General features: G+C 33.6%; 1 long non-coding RNA gene across 1 annotated transcript; it reads left to right on the plus strand.

The window, feature by feature from the left end:
* Positions 1 to 5,741: 5,741 nt before the first annotated feature.
* Positions 5,742 to 7,732, plus strand: LOC112650149 (uncharacterized). Its single transcript, XR_003129995.3, has 2 exons — positions 5,742 to 6,023; positions 7,565 to 7,732. It is a non-coding gene; the product is annotated as an uncharacterized LOC112650149 (long non-coding RNA).
* Positions 7,733 to 8,536: the final 804 nt, after the last annotated feature.

Genomic DNA, 8,536 nt, shown 5'->3' on the forward strand with positions numbered 1-8,536 from the left:
ATGCCATCATTTTAATCACCATCTCTCCTTACTTGCCTTTTGTATACACATGTAGATTGTCAAAATAATTTTGACTGTTGTCTCACACATAAGATCACAACTGGGGTTAAAAAGAGTATGAATCATTGCAGGAATCAAAATGTGCTTATATCTGGAACATCAGAGGTCACAGATCTATTTATGGATAGAGGTATATAGGTTACTTTCCTGAGATGAAGAAATTTTCTCCTTGAGGAATTAGAATACAGAAGAATTTCTTTTTTTTTTTTTTTCAGAAATTTTAAAGTATTATTTTGAGAACTCAGGCCTTTTCTAGGGCCAAGTAAGATGTATCTCACATCAAACTTATCTCACATTTGGCTTTTAGTATTAAGGGGAAGATAAAGTCCATCAAGTCCTTTGTGTGAGATTTCTTTTGAAGTATTAGGTATTGATAATTGGAAATCCAAATTATTTTTCTAGATGGCTTTTCTTAAATTCTTTTCTTCATGAAATGCTAGGGTCTGTTATTTACGACTGCAACATGAAAATAAGAGCCAAAAATGCATTCTGGTTGTTTTGGAGCAATGAAGTTTAACTAAGATCCAGTTTATGAAAAATCTGATGGATAAAAATTGTGAGAAAGAACATACAGCACACTTTTCATTAAAATTCTTAAGCCTGAGGGAATGTGCCAACTGGAACTGAATTCATACCACGGGATAAATCCTGCATTATCGAATATCTTCTTATATATCCATATCTTATAAATATAATGTTGCTGCCATGCAACTATGGAGATGCTCAATAAAAAATCATTTCATCTGGAAGATGACCAAGTATGGAGCTCCTGCAGATAGAAGCTATGGGGTAAATTGACCCAAAGAAAGGGATTATGAAGTGTAAATGTGAGATGAAAAGAAAGAAGTTTCTTTTCTGCCATCAGCTTTTGCGATGTTTTCTATCCACTTTTTCTTTCAAATTCTTGCCAAAATTAATTTAAATTGATATTTGTTTTCCAAATATAGTAATGTATGCATGTGATGCTTACTGGTCATAATCCTGTAGAAGAGGAAGGGTCAGTGGCAGAATTAATTCTGAGAAATGTGCTCTAGAAAATTTTTCCAATTCTTCTCTGGCCAGAATGTTACCACTACTATTGATTACTGCATAAAGAAATCCACTCTGCAAGCCCAGCAACCCTCTGTTTGTGACTCCTGCTATATCTATCCTGCTCTATTCCTATCTTGAAGAAAGGGCATGGTTCTCTGTATATCTAGAGTTGGATTTTCATTTATCATTGTTCTTACCAGGGATACAGCATCTTAAACTCTGCTGGACTACCCCACTGACACTGATTCTGATTTAGAATTTTTCAAAAATAGGATGTTTTTATGTTTCTTGATTTGGTGATGCTGCCAGAAATTGTTTCTGCCACTAATAGCAGAAGAAAGAAAATGACATTGATATCACTAATTTCTCATTTCTGTTCTGCCATATATGCCCAGGGGTGTATCACTTCCCCCCACTAGAATGGATTATAAAACCTGGACTTGATATAAGAGAAGATGTCTACCCCTGTAGTCCAAAGTTTGCCTCATATTCTGCTCTATTTTCCAGGATGATTAAGAACAGATTAATCCATTCTCTTCAGTTGAAAATCCTCTATCCCCAATGTCTGAGCTATTTACAAGATTCCAATGGGGGGACAAAAGTACATTTCTCATGCAAAGTTCATAATTTTCTAAGGTAGTTGAATCTTTTAGTCAATTAAAAAAATCCAGTACACTAGAAGTCTAGTATACTTTTGTCAGGAAATATAACAGGCATATATTCAAATTAGCCTAGATCAATAAAAATGACAACTATTGGAAGGATTCAGAGATATTGTTCAGAACCCAGGACAGAAATGTGACAAGAATCCACGAGACTCTAGATCCAGGACACAGAATGTTGAGAACTGAGGCCATAATATGAAAACAGATATTTGAGAAATTATAGCTTTGGATAGTGGAAACTCATTAATACTGCATCATGAATAGGTAAGTTCTTGGTAAAGTAGAAAACAATACATAGCTGAGATGAGTTATGTCATGCAAGGTATCATCTTAAATGAAAGGAAGGAAGTAAGACTATCTTTTAATCATCAAAAATGTTCTCTAACCCCTCCTACATAAGGATTTCCTTGGTATAGGTGTATTGAAGGATTGACAGTTGATGCTCAAACTATCCATACATGCACATACACACCTCTACATTTAACTAATTGACTGGGTTTTTGTGTCGTTTTTGTTTTGCTCACTGTTTTGTATCATAAGCACAGCCTGCATTTTTTTTACAGCCTGAATTTTTTTCTGTAGCTTTTGTTATTATAAATTTGAAAGTTGCTTGGATTTTCTTCTTTTAAGTTCCTATATAACGTTGATAATGTAGGTTTTCCAAGTACTACAAGACATGAAATAGTTATATTCTCTTTCTCAAAAAAAAGCTTCATGTTTGACATTGTCACACAGGTTTGATGGCTAACTCACTTCACTATTGAACCTTAGTACTTCAGGTTAAGGGAATTTAGGTTATTTCTGTAGAAGAGGTGACAGTCATTCTGTAAGGGTTCTTGAAACCTGATGAAACCATCTAAGGGACAAAAATGAGGTCCAAGTGAAACCTATTTTGATAACTGGAGGAAGTGAGGATGGCTGAGTAGATAAAGCATTATTAATACAGTTCTAAGTTAGGGCTCAATTTCACAAGAGATGACAGAAATCTAAAACCACTACTCTGTGGGTTTATAGAGTAAAGTTTTCTAAAGTTCTCTCATGAAGTATACAAAAAGTTTGCCTCCTCAAGAGAAGGTATTAACCTAAAGCCCATAAACATCCGAAACTTATAAGCAAGTTCTGTAGACATCTGCATTATTTTTTACACAAAGTTTGGCCTCAGTGAAAAAATGATAGCTCAGAGTTTCTATGAAAGCAATTCTAAAGAAATATTATTCAAACTCCCGTGGCCTTTGTCAAATGATGAAAGGAGAACTTGCTAAATCCTGAATTATTATCTTTAAAAATGAGAGGAGAGTGATCATGTTAAGATAAAGAAATGTTCAAAAGCTAATTAATAATGGAATATCCATCTATCTCTCCTGTTTTTTTCAGTAGTTTCAGTATTTTTGTATTACGCTCTTTCAGAACTATTTTTAATCCATCAGACAAAAATTCATTAGAAACTTCACCAGATGGAAGAATTCTGGTGTTTTGATCATTCAATATGGCATCTGGAGAGATCTAATACTTTCTAAGAAAACACAGCCTCCATTTCAAACTTTTCCCTGTTAAATTCTTTATTTTTTCCCTGTTATTTTTTTTAAATTTTTATTTATTTATGATAGTCACACAGAGAAAGAGAGAGAGGCAGAGACATAGGCAGAGGGAGAAGCAGGCTCCATGCACCGGAGCCCGACATGGGATTCGATCCCGGGTCTCCAGGATCGCGCCCTGGGCCAAAGGCAGGCGCCAAACCGCTGCGCCACCCAGGGATCCCTATTTTTTCCCTGTTAAATGATTAAAATAATATTTGTGCCTTCAGTATAATCTGTAGACTAACACATGATAAAAAACAACACTGCCTATGGAAATGAAGTATAATGTATTACAAACAAAAAATAATTTTAGGAGAAGATATGGGGACCGGGGAAATCCAGAGAGTAATACCTAGTTTTCTTATTAGATGAAATTATTGGGAAAAACATAACAGGAAATCTATTCATGGTACTGAATTTGTTCAGGAATTAATTTTATGGTTCTCAAAAAGATACATACTAAATTTTTACATTTCCCAAGTTATTGCATGCAAAAGGAAATAGTTGTCACAGTACATTTGTAATTTGCATAGTTGGCAATAAGAAAAGAAAGATTTTTCAAGGTATATAGAGATGGTAAAAGAACATGGAATGGTGCAGTTCAGCCTTGGGATAAATAGGAAGTTAGTCACAAACATGCCTAGGCAATGGAAATACATTTTTGTAGAGGAAAAAAAAAAGGTAAAGGTGTGTTTTTTATTGATACCAAGAGCAAGCACCACACAGGATGTTTGGAAATCTAATGATATATTTAAATAAAATAATCTTTAAGACAATTTTAATATAAAGCATGTCTAAAATATTTCTCTTGAATATTCCCTGGAATGTCTATTTGAGCATATCAAGTGATATGGATCACTACCTTACAGAAGACTTTTTTTTTAATTGAAGTACTTCATACAATTTTACATTAGATTCAGGTACACAGCATAATGATTTGGCACAGAGTAGGGCATTTTTGTCTTTGATTAGCTTTAATTTTAGAAGATCTTACATCCAAGATTGCACCAATATCAGTATCTGTTCAACTTCAGATAAACACAAAACCAGAAAAGATGGAAAGATGGATATTAATGTCAACCACTGATTTGATTCATATCTCAGTTCTGGAGATATGAATGGATGAATGTTAAAAGCTGATAAAGAACTGAAAAGCTAGGTAGGGAGAGTGACCTAAGATTGAGGAAAAGCAGCAACCTCTGGTAGCAGTTGCTCATCACCATGGTCTTAAAACAGGCTATGGGAGAGCTTTTTTCTTTAACACATTGCCACAGAAAGATCCTTGCCACCTGCTGTTCTTTTGGGGTAGAAAAAGATACAAAAGTATCATCATGCTAGTACCAGAGTTGTTGTGACATACAGGTAGCTATCAATGTAGGATGATTATTCTCCTGACTTTTATTCAAGGATTATAACCAAACAAGGAAAATAGCTTTAATGGGAATGATTCCCTAAATCACCTAATGGGAGCGAAGAAAAAAGGATGATCAAGAATATGATTATGTGAAAAGTCTTCCACTCATCAGAAGCCCTACTGTGAATTGCATGTAGATGAAGTGTATTAAGAATTTTAAAACACTGCATTTTTGACTTATCAATTATTTTTTCTACTCATGACATTGCTTTATTTTCTTTAGAATTTTATAGACTTTTTGTATGTGTATTCACAACAGTTATTCCATCATTGTTATATTTTCTGCTATTTACTACTTCTAAGGACATTATATTCTATATAGAATTTTTTAGTTTAAATTCTTTTATCTCCAATAGTTCTCCATTAATTTCATATTGTTGTCTTAGTTTCTCATTAATCATTGCTTGCAAGAAAGTAACAAAAAAGAAAAAGCTGCATACCAATTGATTCAGTTGATTTACCAAGGAAAGTAACTTCCTCTTAGGAAGAGAAATTCTTTTTGTCTCAGGTAAAGCACCTTAACAGAATAATGTGGTAGTTGAGCATGAAAAATGAGGCCTTCTAAGCATATCCCAGATAGAAAGTACAAAAAAGTCAATTTCTCTATATAAGAAACAAACATGGATTTTTTTTTCTTTTTCTTTCCTTTTTTTTTATGGGGACAAAGGGAAAGCTGACAGTTGGTGCTGAAGAAAGTTAGCCTAAGAGACAAGGGACACCTGGGTGGTTCAGTTGGTTGGGTATCTGGTATGGATGAAAGAAAGAAAGAAAGAAAGAAAGAAAGAAAGAAAGAAAGAAAGAAGAAAAGAAAGAGAAAGAAAAGAAATGACAAAAAGAAAGAAGAAAGAAGAAAAGAAAGAAGAGCGAAAAAAAGAAGAAAGAAAGAAAGAAGAAAGAAAGAAGAAAGAAAGAAAGAAAGAAAGAAAGAAAGAAAGAAAGAAAGAAAGAAAAAGAAAGAAAGAAAGAAAGAAAAGATAAGAAATCCAGGGAGAATTCACGAAAAGAAAAGAAAGAAAAGAAAAGAAAAGAAACGAAACCCAGGGAGAATTTTCTTTTATGTGTAATGGACATCTAATTTTAGGATAGTGATGTTTAATATGTTAAGTTTTTTACTTGCCTCATCTACTATTGTCATCTGCTGCCCCATACCTACAAAGAAAAACATTTGCACCACTAGTTTTATTTAATAGTATTTATGGAGAATAACTGATGCATTCATTGGGAAAATGGTAATAATAAAGAGAAAAGAGAAGATATTTCAAAAGGGGATTTAAGGTGGGCAGCATTTCTGAAACCAGCTTATAAATGAATCAGTCATTCATATATATCTCCTATTAATATTGAATCCTCCTGAAATTCAAATATTAGATAGTTGCAAAGTCTCAATGATGATTTGATTATAGTTAAAGTGTTCTTATTTAGACATAAAGGGCATCCGCAGAATGTTCAAGGCTTAGAATCATCTGAAATACATTTCAGAAAAGAGCTCTTTAATTTTCAAAGAAAAGAGTTTTTGTTGCCTCTAATTTACTTTAACAAATGAATTGATCTGAAAAAAAAAGTATGGCCATTAACTCTTTTAAAGTGTGCTCTGAAAAAAAAAAATAAAGTGTGCTCTGTTTATATCTTCAGAAACTTCTTTTTCATGGCATTTCCCTCCTATCCACACCTACAGTAGTCCCTCCATTCAAGGTTTCACCTTCCATGGTTTTAGTTACCTGTGGTTAACCATGGTCCAGAAGATGATTCTCCTTCTGACTTACTGTTAGAAGGTCAACAGTAGCCTAACACTATATCATGACATATATCATCATTCACCTCACTTCATCCCACAATGTAGGCAGTTTTTCATCTCACATCATTGCAAGAAGGGTGAGTATAGTACAATAAGACATTTGGGGAGAAAGAGACAGAGAGAAAACATCCATATAATTTTTATTAGAGCATAGTATTATAATTGTTCTATTTTATTAGTATTGATATTAACATCTTATTGTGCCTGATTTATAAATTAAACTTTATCATAGGTACGTATGCATAGGAAAAATCACAGTATTTATAAGATTCAGTTCTTATAAAGATTTATTCTATAAGATTCAGTAGTTTTAGGCATCCACCAGAGTCTTGGAATATATTCTCACAGATAAGGGGGGAATACTAGAAATACTATACTTGAATGTAAGTAAATATATTCATAACACATATTTTCCAAAACAGTATAACTGGGTATCAATTGGACAGCCTTTAAACTTTTCTAGTCACAGTTAATAAGTCTTTCTTAGAATTTATGTAGGAGGGGTGTGTTTGTTTTCTAGAGTTTCCATAATAAAATACCACAGACTGGATGGCCTAAACAACAAATTTATTTTCTCATTCCTTTGGAAGACAGAGGTCCAAGATCAAGATGTCTGCAGAATTGATGTCTTCTGAAATATATGTCCTTGGCTTCTAGATGACATTGCCCTCTGTCTTCACCTGTTTATCCTCCATGTGTCTGTGTCCTAATAATCTCTTCTTATATGGACATCAGTCATATTGGATTGGGGCCCACTTTAATGACTTCAGTTAACCAAAATCACCTATCTAATGTCCTTATCTCCAAGCACAGACACATTCTGAGATAACGGGGGTTAGGATTTCAACACTTAAATTTTTGGGGAAACAATTCTGACCAGGAAAATAGGCATATGAAATTAATTTATTTCACAGATTTAATTATTCATAATATTAAAGTAGTGAGTTTGGAACTCACAGCTGCAGTAGAGGAATAGAGGAATTTTAGCATCTGATGCTACTCTGGTCTGATTATATTCTAGGACTACCGTGAAGATATACTGAAAATTCTAACACCCTGGAGGAGTATAAAATCCCATTTTGTTGCTAATCTTCCTTTCATGGAAGTTGCTTGCCAGCTCTAATTTTGAGTGAACGTATTAAACACAATGGTGAAAAAATCAATTAAAAAAAATCTACTCTCCATACTATGAGTGTCTCTTTCCGTGTGTTTTCTGACCTAACTCATATCCCACCTACACACAGTTGTTTGTGGCTTCTGTTTTGTAAAACTGTTAAGGCAGTCTTAGTTAAAATCATCTATTTTTTTTCTATTATTCTACTTTGATCTTGGCTTCAGCTCTTATTCCTTAAAAATTGGAATATGGAGGGATATTTCTCTCCTTCACAACACAATTCTTTTGTCAGGAATTTCAAAATTTCCTCAACATTTGCAGTTATGAGTTTGACATTATTCTGTAATTTCCACACTGACTTTTTTCATTTTCTATCATCACACTTCGTAATTTGGTTTGGTTCTTATATGAATTAAAAAATTTATACTTGCTCTGGGCTATTATTCCCCAGATTTCTCCCTTTACAAAGCTTATTTCTACGTGGATGCTCTAAAGAGCACCAAAATGTTAGCATTCAGGTTCCTCATTCCTACCTTTCCCCATTTATATCACAGTTCTTGACAGCTTGTAATTTAGCAAATAAACTTTGTGAACACGTGGTTGTCTTGAGTTAAACTCATTATCAGGGAACAAAATTCCTGTCAATAAAATTAAAATCTAAATCAATCAATACCAGTCCGCATCATTCCCCTTTAATGGATTGCTTTTGAATTTCAAACTTTTTTTTCTTTTTCCAATTTAAATGTAAAGCTTTTACAGCCGGGTACTAACATTTTCAGTCTTACTCCCACTATATTCCCACCTTTCTTCTTTTGATCCAACAATATATATCAACATTGCTTTCTTCCCCCCAAAATATTTTATCCTCTCCTTCCCTGG

The sequence above is a fragment of the Canis lupus genome, chromosome 11 (genome assembly GCF_003254725.2).
Source record: "Canis lupus dingo isolate Sandy chromosome 11, ASM325472v2, whole genome shotgun sequence".
NCBI classification, from domain to species: Eukaryota; Metazoa; Chordata; class Mammalia; order Carnivora; family Canidae; genus Canis; species Canis lupus.